This window comes from Equus caballus, chromosome 8, assembly GCF_041296265.1.
Source record: "Equus caballus isolate H_3958 breed thoroughbred chromosome 8, TB-T2T, whole genome shotgun sequence".
NCBI classification, from domain to species: Eukaryota; Metazoa; Chordata; class Mammalia; order Perissodactyla; family Equidae; genus Equus; species Equus caballus.
In genome coordinates this window covers 76,371,200-76,386,327 of record NC_091691.1, presented here as the reverse complement: position 1 = coordinate 76,386,327, position 15,128 = coordinate 76,371,200, and the positions used below count along the sequence as shown (strand labels likewise).

General features: G+C 38.6%; 1 protein-coding gene across 19 annotated transcripts in view; it reads left to right on the top strand.

Annotated features, from left to right (window-relative positions):
- DYM (dymeclin) overlaps positions 1 to 15,128 on the top strand; it is a 359,439-nt gene that overhangs the window by 73,286 nt on the left and 271,025 nt on the right. The gene's annotated exons all lie outside the window — the stretch shown is intronic.

Genomic DNA, 15,128 nt, shown 5'->3' with positions numbered 1-15,128 from the left:
ATGATTAAAAATGTTTGTTACTTTTAAAGCACTTACTCTCAAACTTCTTTTTTTATTGTCTCTCTGAGGACTCTTTTGTAGACATTTTTTTGTTAATTGCCTCTCCCCCTAATGAAATTTGAATACCCTAGATACACTGAATATCTGTTTATGTGCTGTGGCCCTTTGGAGAGCCACAAATCATCATATCTATGAAGTTTTTCACCTCCGAAGAACCAATTTTCACTCTCTTGGTAGTGATACCACCCCTGTTGAAAATGCATATTTTAAAGGAATTATTTTTGAAATGAAGTAGACTTTAAGATTTATCATCACGGAATCTCACTCTACACAGGGATGTCATTGGAAATGTGCTATGTGCCTGTGGCCCAAAAGGAAAGACAGGGATTTGTGAGAAAATGGGCTCCTGGCCTCTGTCGTGCACAGTGCAGTGCCCAGAATTGTAATCTGGATTTAGAAATGAGAGCCACCAAGCCCTATCGTGATTGGTCTGCTGATGTGCAGCCTGGAGGTAGGGCTGAGACAAGTGGAGAGTCATCTGATGGGGAATGGCATGGGACAAAATGTCCTCTGCAAGTGGAACTCTTGTGACAGACACAGCTATTTGCATGCCTGATATCCTTTCTCACCTTCTGTTCTAAGAGATCTCCATTATTGTTTGGGGGGCCAGTGTCTGCCCAGCTTAGTTTTCAGGCACCTTGGGAACTAACTGTGGCCCCATGACGTAGTTTGGGCCCATTGTATGTCAGCAGAAGTCATGACCTTGCAGAGCAGGTACCTCCAGCTTTTTGCCCTTTGCCCTTCTCTTCCTTTCTGGAACGTGGAGGCTGTGCTTGGGCCATCTTGAAACTGTGATGGCAAGCGCCACATGCAAAGAATAGTGTTCCCAGAGCATGGAACTGTTACACCAGACCTAGATCGCTTATCTTTGGATTTCTTCTTATGTGAAAAAATAAACACTTATTTTGGTTAAACCACTGTGGTTAAGTTTCTGTTACATATAGTCCAATGTGGGAGGGGAACATATATTGTCTACTGTTTACTTGTCATAGTATGTGCAATGCTTCATGTGTTCCTGATTTAATTTTTGAAATAGCGCCCACCTCTATTAAATTTATGTCATAACCAAATACCAGCAGTTTAGTATATATCCTAAATGAGTACTTTTTTTTTTAAACCTTTGTTGATAAAATGTCTTGGTGAACTTAAGGGGGATGGAAATAGTAAATCCTTGTAGCTAGTAAGTAAACCATGAATACCTTGACTAGACCAGCCTCTTAAACACTCTTGGGGAACAGGCAGACAGTGTTGTAATATATCAAACATTTCAATGTTTTAATGTGTTTATACTTTTTAAATGAACTGAAAATGCACAGACAACCAGATGTCTTGTATTATGTACACTCAGCTTTAACCAGCTGCTGAAACAATTTCTTATGATTTAATGTTCTTGGAACTCCATCCTACAAGAAGGTTTGTCTTGGTAACAGTTTCTATGTGAAACCAAACTACTACTTAAATGTTTCATCTACTATAACCATAGTGCAGTGTTATGGATCAGCTTATAATTTAAGGGGGAATATTAGCATATGAAAATTGGGGATGCTCTTACATTTGACCATCATCATTCTAGCTATAAGCTTTTCATGTCTAGCATTGGCATGCCAGCGTTGCATTAACTAGTGAACAGCGAGAGGAATCTAATTTTAATGGCCACCGATGATAATTCAAAACTAGCTTAAACATTTCTTATGAGACTGTGAAATCATTCTATTAATATTGAAAGCAAGTGATTACCAAGAACATAGATAGCTAGCTATTTGGAGATCTAGTATAAACTAAGTTTTAAATGATGCTTTATTATTAGGAGAGTAGGATCAACTGCAGTAGTTTACGTAAACTTTGAGACTTTGTAGGAATTCGTTTGTAAGGAAGATTGACGTAAGTAGGTAGTGGATACTACTTCTCAGACAGAGTGGATTTCTTGATAAAATATTAATTCTCTGAGATATTAATCTTCAAAGTCAGATTAAAATCGCACACCTTCCAGGAATCCTTCCTTAACTCCATTCGTGTCAGCATTCATATATTTAAAATAAAGATTAAGTCATGCACAGGCTCATGACCTGACATTTTTCGCTGTGTATTGGGTTGACCCCACTAGAACTGGAATAGGTTGTCCAAAAGTAAAAGCTTGTCTTTGTGATACCTTCTCCTTGATCTCAAGGAAGTGAATGGGAAAGGAATTAAGTAAGATAAAGATCTTTTCCTCAAGATACTAATAGAGAGTGTAATAGAAAGACCACGGTTGGCAGGCCAGAGTTGAGAGCACAACACTTAGAGTTTGTGACAGTGTATCGGTTCTCACAGTCTTCCTGTGAGGGTTGGGTGAGACCCTGTGACTCCCCAGTGGTAGAGTTTGGTGGGGCCCTCCCAGCAGAAGCAGAATGTTGAATGGACCCAATACTTGTGTTTTGGGAAGTGCTTGTGTTGCTTTTTTTAATCATGAAATAGAAGTTATTTTGAGAACTTGAACTGGATTTCTTTCCTTGTCTCTCTCTTTTTTTCCTTATCTCTTTTTTTTGTCTGTTTTTGTTGCTGTTGTTTTTGTTAAAGCTGTCACTATTAGCTGTATATGGTGATGCTGTTGTCAAGAACAGGTCCTATGCCTTTCCTCTGGTGCCACCACTCTGGAAGGTCCCTGTGAGGTCTGCTCAGAGTGGGCCTTTCTATTGGCCCCAGGTTGGACGTCCAGCCTCTTCCTCTGAGATCCATTTATGTGTTCTTCTCCTTTATCAACCTGTGAACTCACTGAGGACTGGGGCTGCTTAATTCTCAGCCTGGCCCTGATTTGCAGATTTTTAAATTATAATTTAACCTAAGAGACCTTCTCTAGCTTTTTCCTAAGTTACATATTGATAAAGATGAGATACTCATAATCGATTGCCCTCACTGCCCTTTTCGGAGAGTGTGTGTCTATTTGTGTAGTGGGACTCTGTCTGCTTCTCGAACACAGAGGGTATCGGATGTTATCTCCTAACCTTGTTGGCACCACTCATTCTGCTTGAGCTCTGTTGGTGCCCTTGCTAATTTGGGACATGCCAGTTCACTCCTGTCTCCAAGGTCTTTGCCGTTTCTTCTTGTGCACTGAATATCTCCCCTCAGCTATCTGCATAGCTCACGTCCTGACCTCCCTCAAGCTTCCTTCTGCTCAAAGGTTGGCTTCTTAGAAACAGCTGCTCTGACTACCTTAAAGTGATACCCCTCTCATTCTCTGTCCTTTTATTGTGCTTTATTCTTTGTCTTAATATGTATCACTACTTTTCATATTATCTATTTCTCTTGCATGTATTTCTCAAATAAAATTAGAATGAAAACTCCATGAAAACAAGGACTCTTTTCGTGTCAGCATCTATTTGCTTACTGGTGTATCCCCAGTACTCAGGTTAGCCTTGCACATGGTCGACTCTTAAGAAATATTTGTTGAATGAGTAAATTAGTAGGGGCACAACCTATTCAGCGTGTGGTTAAAGCACTTTGTTTGTTTTCCAGCAGCTAGCCTATATGGAAACACAGTATTGTGCTAAGGCATATTCCATTGGAAGTGTAATGGCTCAAAGCCCTTTGCAGTTGGTACATTACAACAACTAGATGTCTTAGAGGCATTGGTAGTAGAAAGGGGCTACTAGAAGCTGAAACACTGAGAAATAACATCTGACAATATTTAAGGAAATAGTAGATTAATTAGTTATAAATGCTGAGTGGTCTGGGGCCATTTAGTTTAGGGACAATCAGCTTGTATCTCAGTAGTTCCCAGATTATCCCTTCACAGTATAACAATTTCTTTTTCATTAAGTTCATCCTCAGAAACATACGTTGTCACTATACTACGTGTATATACTCTCCTAGGCCTTGGGCAAAAGAAAGCGTGACTTTGGAAGAGCTTAGAGATGGATGGATACATAGAAAGATAGCCCAGTAAGAGAAGCAGTTGGTAAATGCTACAGACGATTGGAGCTGTAGTGTTTAGCAGTGACTCGGTCATTAAGGAGGCAGAACGAAGCTCGATAGGACCTCTTGGATGTGAACAATGTGATTGGAAATCACAAGTGCATTAGTTTGATGAGAGCAAAGAGTTTGTGGGAGATAGGGATGGAGAAGCTATGTTGTTGGGTGTAGCAAAGACTTGAATGTTGGAAGGCCTAGAGAGTTGGTTGTATTTAGGCTTCTCTGTTTATTAAGATATAAAAATATAATTTTTAGAGCTGTTTCTCTAAAATCCTTGGGGGAGGCATAAAAGTGATTAAGAATCTTATTTATAAAATTCACTTTATCTGTAGGATTTCTGAAATGTAATAAAATGACCAAAAAATGCACATTTATTTGATGCATAGACTAGTGGTATTGGCTTAGATGTTGCACTGAGGAAAATTTGAATATTGAAAACTTTTGGGGGTAACAATGAGTAGGTGGTTCAAGAACCTGAAGAGCCATAAATAATTTCTTTATGAAGTCTGCAAGTTGTTGGCAGAAAGTAAAGGACTGGAGAGACCCGTGCTTGGCAATGGAGAGCCTAATTTGGGAAAATGCCATTCTACAGCTCTGCGTGTTGATACCTAAACACTTCTCCAAATCCAGCCTCAGCAGAGTGGGTGGCAACAGCACGTCAGCATTTAAGTTTTAGGTGCTGTAAAGTAAATATCTAATGTGGTTTTCTGGTTGAATTAGGTGTTTAAGACATTACAATTACTGAATGAAAGGTTATAGCATTTTCATTTACCAAGACAATATATATTAAGTTCACAATAGCGTTTCAGTCTGAAAATTGATTTCTAGTGCCTCGGGAAAAATAGCCCAGTTAAAAATTTTTTAATATGTAAACATTTACCAGGTTTATTGAAGAAATCTGACCAAAATGTATCCAGTACGACAAATGTTGACTTTACAAGATATATGCTCAGATTCTTCAGAATTGTTTAACTGATTATTGTCAAGAAGTATAGAATAGTAGGAAAAAACACCACTAATCCTGAATCCAGAAAATAGGCTGTGAATCTAGCTTTACTACTAACCAGTAATGCCGCTCCAGGCCTCAGTTTTCTCATTTTAAAATTGGGATTAGTAGATTATAGACCATAACTTGGAAAAGACATTTGAAGACGTCTAGTTCAGTTGTTTAATATTTGGATATGGAAATCCAAGTGTGTGAGTTTGCAGACCAAATCACGTAGCTATTTGAAGAAACAGCCAGGCGAGTTGATAGTTCAATACATCATGTCCCTAATTGCAGCAGAGAGGCCAGCAGCTGAGAGGGAGCATCTTCTCCTGGGACGAGGTCTGTCTAGTGCTCTCACTGCCTACTCTGTTGCTCAGGATTGTGTTGAGGACCAAAGTAATCCACTTAAAAATGCTTTTGTAAATTTTAAAATGCTTTATGACTGTAAAAGTATATTGTCTTCCACATTCTAAGAACTCAGAAACATTAAACTTATTTGCTTCTGAGTTAGTTCTCATATTTTAAACTTCAGAGAAAGTAGTAGCACTTGGTCTTTACCAAGTATAGTGGTCATGGGATACAGGATGTCTGAGACCCAAAAGAACAAGGCTGAATAATTGTGGGAACTGAAGCAAGTGTATGTCGTGTGAAGGAGGAGCTTCCCTGGGTGTCTGGGAGGACAGTTGCTAGCCTGGTGTTAGGTATGAAAGCCGCACACCAGAGCCCTGAAGCCTGGCTGTCATTTTGTCTGCATACGCATATTTCCTTGCAAGTTATGGGCTATTTAGAATCATATAATCACTAGATTTTTAGAACTAGAATTAAACTTATTTATCCTAGCCCTTTCATTTTCTATATGATGTCGCTGAAGTAGAGAGAAGGGAGGTGACTTTCCTAAGGTCAGTTTGCAGGATTCTTAGGTAACTCAGCCCTGAAAACATTGACTCTCTGCCTTCAAAGAATTTTTGCTCTTAAAAATGCAAGACTGGGGCCGGCTCCGTGGCCGAGTGATTAAGTTTGTGTGCTCTGCCTCAGTAGCCCGGAGTTTCACCAGTTCATATCCTGGGTGCAGACATGGCACTGCTCATCAGGCCATGCTGAGGCGGCGTCCCACACAGCACAACCAGAGGCACTCACAACTATAATATACAACTATGTACTGGGGGGCTTTGGGGAGAAGAAGCAGGAAAAAAAAAAAAAGGCTTGCAACAGTTGTTAGCTCAGGTGCCAATCTTTAAAAAAAAAAAAAAAATGCAAGACTAGGCTAGCTCCGTGATGTAGTGTGCTCTGCTTTGGCAGCCCGGGTTCAGTTCCCAGGCCTGGACCTACACCACTCAGTGGTGGCTGTGCTGTGGCAGTGGTTCACACACAAAATAGAGGAGGGTTGGCACAGATGCTAGCTCAGGGCGAATCTTCCTCAAGCAAAAAGAGGAAGATTGGCAACAGATGTTAGCTCAGGGCGAATCTTCTTCAGGGGGAAAAAAATAAAGCAAGACCAGTACAGAATGCTTTTGTTAATTTCTTCTGCTGTTATTAAAGCATGTATAGCAAAATATGAAAGAGATACTTTGACATTTATAACTGCAAATTTTAATTCAACCAACAGTTGATTTTTTTTTCTTTGTAATTTTTTTGTGTCACTTATATAAGTTAATTCTTTACAGAGTAATTTCTTTTCAGGCATAATTCAGACTGCATTGCATTTGGATATTTGATACTAGTCAATGCTGATACAATTATGTTAAATTGTAATATATGTGTGCACATGGTTTGGGGAAAAAATCAAATAGCAAAGAGGGCTTATAATGAGAACAGTTGTCCTATTCCTTTTATCCCTTTCCTCGCCAGAGACAATCATTTTTAATTCTTAGCTGTTCTGGTGGTTTATATAAACCTCTACCCTTATCTTACCTTTATATTTCCAAATAATATAACACTATGTTTTTCTTTCTTTTTTTTTTTAACTAATAGGCTTTATTTTTTCAGAACAGTTTTATGTTCACAGCAAAATTAGCAGGAAGTACAGAGAATTCCCATATACCCCCGCCTCCACGCACGCATCGCCTCTTCCATCAACATCCCATGCCAAGGTGGTACATTTATTCCAGTCACATTGGCACAGTATTATCTCCCAAAGTCATAGTTTACATTCAGGTTCACTCTTGGTGTGTTGTACATTCTGTGGGTTTTAACAAATATGCAGGGACATGTATCCACTACTATGGTATCTTAAGAGTAGTTTCACTGCCCTAAAAATCCTCTGTGCTCCGCTTCTTCATCCTTCCCACCCCTGCAGCCCCAGCCACCACTGATCCTTTTACTGTCTTCATAGTTTTGCCTTTTCTAGAATGTCATGTAGTTAGAATCATACAGTTTGTAGCCTTTTCAGACTGGCATCATTCACTTTAGTTTGTCTATGTTCATGGCTTAATAGCTTCCTTCTTTTTAGCGTTGAATAATATTCCATTTTCTGGATGTACTGCATATACAGAAATTCACTTTATGCATATATACAGATATAACCATCATATAAATCTTAGAGTTGGATTTAAATACATACGTTTTAAAATTTGATAAAAATATGATAAATTTGGTAAAAAATTGTCCCCTAAAGAGATTGCATCAATTATAGTCCCACCAAAAGTGTTCAACAGAGCCTTGCCAATATTGCATATTATGGAACTTTTGTGTTAAAAATGGAAATCACATTGTGATTCTTATATGCATTTTCTCATTACAAGTGAGGTTGAACATCTCTTCATATATTTAAAGCCATTTCTAACTTTTGATGAAGGTTTAGCAATCATCTTTAGTTCCTGAGAGCTCTTTTTCTCTCATTGTTCCTTGTTTTATGAATGCAACATTTTAAGTTGGCGTAATTACACTTTGGATACCCACATAACCATTTTGGTATATTTGCTTTACTATTATGCATCCCTCTTAATTTTTGACTTTTTAGGATGTTTTTAAAAGCTCTTTTTGGTTGTTGAACTTTATTTCAAGAAGATATGTGGCTGTATTTTATACATTTGATACGTTGTTACGTATGTAATATTAGTTCTTTGAGAACTCGTGAAAACATGGAATGGATATTTCATTTTATTTGATCCAGCCCCTTATTTTGTACATATGATGAAGTTGACAGGTCAGGTGGCTGATAAAGGTAACAAGTGATAGTTCTGAGAATAAGATCCATATTTTTTGACTCCTAACCTCCAGGCACTTTCTCTTCTACTGTTAAGACTTTTATAAATGAAGGGTGATCACCATGTCTTTGATTTTGTTAACTTTAAAACTAGCCATCAGTACTATTTGACAGTATCTGTCATAGACTATTCCACTTTTTAGTCTTTCCTCATATTTTTCTTTTAGAACCTCCGTGTTGGCGTAACACTGATATTTCTAAATTTTGGTCTTAATCTTTCGAACTCGTCAGTTGTTTTTGTTGTACTTATGCTCCATTTACAGTACTGTCCAGTTTCTTCTCCAACAGCAGGTCAAAGGAGGATGTTTTTTCACTCCGTATTCGTTGACTTTGCCCTTAGCCAACACTAACACTCATTTCGCCAAGGCTTTTGTCTTTATCCAAGTGTTCCATTCTGCCCAAGCAGAGCAGTACAAGGTCACGGCGCCTGTCTTTTTTTTTTTTTTCTTCACATGAAATTAATAACTTGCTCCAACAGTAGTTTGTCCTCGGACATTTCCAGCCCAGATGGTGGAAAGTTCTTGGGATAATATGGCAGCCAAAGCAACACTTTGGCTTTTTAAAGTTGGCTTTGTTTTGGTGATTGTGTAATGAAAATCTTCTGAAGATTATACAAGGACATTAAAACAAGAAAGATCTGTTGGCTTAAAACATTTTTCATCTTTTAAAAACCACCACACTCAGCATGGTAGAATTTTGGTTTCTTTCAAGTATTGGCTTGCCTGGCTCGTTTCCCTGATTATCTGGCACTTAAGGTAGCCCAATTAATATATTGTAAATTTTGTTTTCACAAGAACCTAACATCGCCTTGAATTCCTTTTTTTGAGTGTTATAGAAAGTTACCGCAAGAAATGACATTAGAGATCATCTTGCCCAATGTACTTATTTACGCATAAGAAAACTGAGACCCAGAGGAGTTGCTTGTTGAAGTTAACAGAGTGAGTTTAATAGGGAACTTAGAAACAAGTCCTAGGTTTTCTAATTTTAGGTTGATGACTCCTCCAGCACACCACAATATGATTTAGTTTTTTGTTTGCTCCCATTTCAGTATGTCATCAGATTTTAATCAATAAAAGTTCAATTTTAAAATTGATGACAATCCTCTATTTTTAATTCTTGATTAATTTAATTTTTCAACAGGTGATACATTTATATTGTTCAAAAATCGAAACGTATTGGGGCCAGCCCGGTGGCGCAGCGGTTAAGTTCACATGTTCTACTTTGGTGGCCCAGGGTTCACCAGATCCTGGGTGCAGGCCTGTGCACTGTTTGTCAAGCCATGCTGTGGTGGCGTCCCACATATAAAGTAGAGGAAGATGGGCACGGATGTTAGCTCAGGGCCAGTCTTCCTCAGTAATAAAGGAGGAGGACTGGTGAGAGATGTTAGCTCAGGGCTAATCTTCCTCAAAAAAAAAAAAAAAAAGAAACATTGAAGTGTACATGAACAGTCTGCTGCCTATCCTTGTCCCCATCTCTCCAGCCCTCCTGTTTGCCTCCATAAGTCACCACTGTTCTTAGTTTCCCATGTGTCCTTCCTGAACATTTTCATGCATATATATGCAGTTATGAATATGGGTTATTTCCCCCTGTATTCATACAAAAGGTAGGAAATTATACATATTGTTTTAAACTTTCCTCTTTTTTCCAGTTAACAGTCTATCCTGGAAGTTTTCAAACATGAGCATTTAGAGATTTGTCTCATTTTTACTTTTTAAATAATGGCTTTATTGAGATATAATTTAAATACCAAAATATTCATCCTTTCAAAGTATATAATTCAGTGGTTTTTAGTATATTCACAAAAGTTGTCAAACTATCACTATTATCTAATTCCAGAACTTCATTTACCCCAAAGGGAAAGCCTGTGTCCACTAGCAGTCATTCCCCATTTCTCCCTCCCCCCTCCCCTAGTAACCATTAGTCTGCTTCCTGGCTATATGGATTTGCCCTTTGTGGACGTTTCATATAAATGGACTCATTTGCTGTGTGGCCTTTTATGTCTGGCTTCTTTTTCTTGGCATAATGTATTTGAGGTTCATCCATGTTGTAGCATGTCCCAGTACTTCATTCCTTTTTATTGCTGAAAAGTATTCTATTGTATGTATATACCAAATTTTCTTTATCCATTCATCAGTTGATAAACTTTTGGGTTGTTTCTTTTTGCTATTGTGAATAATGCATTATATTCTCTTCTAGGTCAATATCATATTATATTCAATCATTCTCCTATTGTGGGACATTAGGATTGTTAACATCTTTTTGCTCATTTTCATATTGGAGCCTCTCTTATATCTATCTCTAGGACCAATTTTATATCAGAAAAATTAGCCCTTTGTTACATGAATTTAAAGTATATCTTTTCTAAATTTGCCTTTTGACTTGACTGATTTGCTTATAGTATGTTTTTGTTTTGCTGTGATAAATTTTTAGTAACTTTTTATGAATTTGCATTTATCAATCTTTTACAGCTTTTAGGCCTTCTGGATGTATAAACTGGCCCCTTTTTACCTTTTTGACCTCATCTCTTACTACTCTCCTTCTTGCACATTTCATTCTAGCTCCACTGGCCTCTTTGCTGTTTCTCAAATATGCTAGGCATGTTCCTACTGCAAGGCCTTTGCATGTGCTCGTCTCTCTCTTTGGAAGATTGTTCCCTTACTGTCTTACTTCTTACAAGTCTTTGCTCAAATGTCAACTTCTTGTTGAGCCTTCCTATTTAAGATTGTATCATACCTGTGATAAATTGTCAGTGGTTCCCGCAAACTCATTGCCCTCTTCTTTTTTGTTAGCATTTATCTGGGCGGTAGACATTTCTCAGGCTCCCTTGCAGCTAGATATGCGTATACTAGAGGAAGTGATGCATACAACTTTTATATTACTTAAAAAGAAGTGACTTGCCTTGGAGTGCGTTTTCTTCCCTTCTCTCTGGTGGAAAATGATGACTGCTGGAGCAAACTGGGAAGCACACATGAAGGGTAACAGAGCTTCCTCTCTAGCATGGGCCTTTGGATGATCTTATTAAGTAGATCTGCCTGATCTGGATCGTTATGAGGCCAAGGAATGGACTTTGATCTTGTTTAAAATGTAATTTTGGACCTCTTTGTCACAGCAGTTTAGCCTGATACCTATCCTTCCACCCCAACCAGGCACTCTTTGTCCAACCTTCATGCATTGTTTTCTTCATAGTGCTATGGCCCAAGGCAGGTCATCTGCTCACCACAAGACATGCCAGTAGTCAGGAGGCAAGGTGGTAGGAGAGAAGGGACTTTATTGCAGCTTGCTAGCAAGAGGGAAGATGGCCAACTCATGTCCAAAAGAACCATCTTACAGAACAAAGACTACAGGCCAGTTATGTATAGGCCAGTCTCCTGGTGGAGGAGGTGGCTGGTCTCTGGGTAGAGCAGACATCTGGTCCCAGTTCCTGATAGTCCTTTGCTTTTCTGGATATGCCTCAGAGAATGGAGCAAAGCCCTATACCCTGATCTTTCAGTTGCCATTGATGATGGCTATGAGCATAGCTCTCTGCCCGGGGGTCATCACATTCCTAAGGAACTCAAAGGAACAAAATGATCATCTTAAAACAGCTGGGAGAGGAAAATCTACAGAGCATGTCTGGGCTAACTAATCAGAGGTCATTTCAAGTTACAATATGGTTTCCTTTCTACAGGATGGCTTCCCTTATGCCAGCCTTGTGTTGAGCTGGTATCAATAGCACTTATCACCTTTTAACTTACTCTATAGCATATTTATTTGTCTGCCCTCTAGAATATAAGCTGCATGAGGCCTGGTATATGGTACATGCTCAGTAAATATATGAATGAATGGTTGGAAAGGACGTCTCTAAAGCATGTTTATAAGAGAATTCTTCTATTTTTGTCCCTTAGGATGATATAAATATAAATATATATTATATTTGGATTATATTTGGATATTTTATATGTATATATATATTTGGATTTAAACCTTTGCTCTTCTTGGGATTTATTTATTATAGGGTCTGAGGTATAGAGTCAAGCTTTCTTTTTGTTTTCAGAAGGCTATCCAGTTGTTCCAACACTATGTATATCACTCTCTTTTTAGAATTGTGTTGATGAAGTCCTATTCTTATATAACAATGATTTAAAAATAGAAATGCCTACTCTTCTCGCTAGTGGAGTTCTCACAAGAGAGATCATTGTAGTCTCAGTCATCATCAAATATGAGTGGCTATAATATAGTTAAACATTTTTTTTTCACTTGCATAGAATCAAAAGGAGATGCCAAATGCTCTTCTTTTTTAGGCATTCTTTTTTCTCTAGATCATATTTTTATTCATATTAAGTGGTATGTTGACGTATGGGATGTGTTGATCTTTGGCTCATAGTTATAGACTATTTTGCAAATAATTGGGAATAGCAAATACTATCTTTTACTTTGTCACTAAGCTTTATATTGAGTGCAGTTTTTTGGTACTGAAATGTGTATTCATTTTTTATGGCCATTATGAATTAGGTGTCTCTGTTAGATTACTGTTTGTTTCTTATGAAGGAACAAAATTTCTAGGTGTAAGGTCTTCCAAATAGTGTTTAAATGCTTTTAATGACTACATGCTTTTAATGAGACCGAATCTGACTTTGTGCCCTCTACCAGTATTTAAAAGTTTAACCTACATCTTGGATTGACAAGTGTGATTGTTTGTTTTGTGTATGAACTTGAACTGCGCAGAGGCATGTCCTGAAGTCAGACATTATTTCATTATTTCTGGGTGTGTCTGTGAGTGTCTTTCTGGAAGTTATTAGCATTTGAATCAGTAGACTTTGTGAAAAAAAGGTCCCACTGGTGCTGGGGGGCATCATCCACTCCATTGCGGGCAGGAATACAACAAAATGGCTGAGGGCAAATTCGCTCTCTTGCTTAAGCGGAGACAGCCGTCTTCTGCCCTTGGACATTGGTGCTCCTGGTTCTTGGACCTTCGAACTCGAACCAGGGCTTTTCTGGTTCTCAGGCCTTTGTTGGACTGGAACTGTACACCACTGGCTTTCCTAGACTTCCAGCTTGCAGGTGGCAGTTAATGAGACTTCTCAATTTCCATAATTGTGTGATCCAATCTCTTTCTATTTAATAATTCTCTTTCTATATGTGTTTCTTTTTATCCTATTGGTTCTGTTTCTCTGGAGAGCCCTAACTAATACCGCACGTGTGGCTAACTTATTGCTGTGGTCTGAATGTTTGTGTCCTCCCAAAATATTGAAACCTAACCTTCAAGGTGATGGTATTAGGAGGTAGAGCCTTTGGGGTATGATTAGATCATGAGGGCAGAGCCCTCAGAAATGGGATTAGTGCCCTTATAAAAGATACCCAAGAAGGTTCTCTTGCCCCTTCTGCCATGTGATGACACAGCAAAAAGATACTCACTATCTATGAACCAGAAAGCCAGCTCTCATCAGATAGCAAATTTGCAGGTTTCTTGATCTTGGACCTGTGTGAAACAAATTTCTGTTGTGTGTAAGCCATCCAGAACTGTGAGAAATAAATTTCTCTTGTTTATCAGCCACTCAGTCTATGTTAGCTTGTTATTGCAGTCCAAAAGGACTAAGACACTCATGTTAGAGTGTTTTTCCCCAGTTGCAAATCTCTTACTTTGATTGTTTATGGTGAAGTGTGAGAGAGAAATAATTAAGAAAACCTGTAGTTGAAATAAGATTAGATATTATCCTCAGATAGTCTCTCATATTTTTTTTTCCAGGAAGTTTCCTAGTAGAGACAACCAGTTTGAAGCAAATGTTTCTCCCACTCATTTTCTTTATGCCCTTCCCATTTTAAAAATTAAAAATAATAAAAATAGCTATCATCTTTCAAAATTGCTGTTTTTATTTTTTGCATAGTAGCATCTACATGTGTATTCGTTCATATGGCACATACTCTTCTGCTATCTGTGCTGAGCATTACATCATGTGCAAATATTTCAATAAAGTGTGTTTCAGAAGCAGATGAGATTACTTGTTTTATGAGGCCAGCATAACTCTGATACTAAAACCTAACAGTGACATTACATAAAAAAGAAAATAACAGACTAATATCCCTCATGAATACAGGAGAAAAAGCCTTTTTGAAAAATTAGCAAATTGTATCCAGTAATATATGAAAAGGATAGTGCATCACAACCAAGTGGGGCTTACCCCAGGAATGCAATATTGTTAATGCTTGAAAATCAATCAGTATAATATGCCACATTAACAAAATAAGTTAGAAAAGTTATATGATTATTTCAGTACTGTGGAAAAAGCGTTTGACCAAATCCAACATTGATCCATGAAAAAAACTCCCAGCAAAGTAGGAAAAGCAGGAGACATCTTCAACTAGGTAAAGGACATCTATGAAAAACCTTCAGCCTAAGGAGTGACGTCAGCATCATGGTGGAGTGAGATCTCTCAGAAATCTTTCCCCTCCAATATACAACAACAAAAAATCCATACTGCAACAGACGACATCTAAACACAACACAAAAAACATTGGAGAGACCCATGCAGCCATAGACGAAGGGCAGAGAGGCTGGGAGCCCCCATCAGAGCAGGTGGAATGGGGTAAGAGAAAACTTTGCTCCCTCCTCTAAAAACTCCAATCCAGGACCATGGGTGGCCTCCGAGAGGGAAGGAATAGGGGAGGGGATGTTTGTTTTTGGGAACTTCAAGGACTCCCAAGGGCCCTTACAGCTTAGAGGGAAACCCTCTACCGAGGTGAAAGCTTTCGTGGGGTGTGATCTTATCAAGCCAACACCCCAGGAGAGCAGATAGCAAGAACAGAGGGAGAAAACTCCGAGAGCATGCAGGAGAAAGCGCCCCCGCAACCCCGCACCCCTGCTCAGTGTGGCTTCAGCACTTTGGCTGAAGGCAGAGGGCTCAGAATACATGGATCTTGACCCCCACCCAGTGGCAATAGGTGGTACTG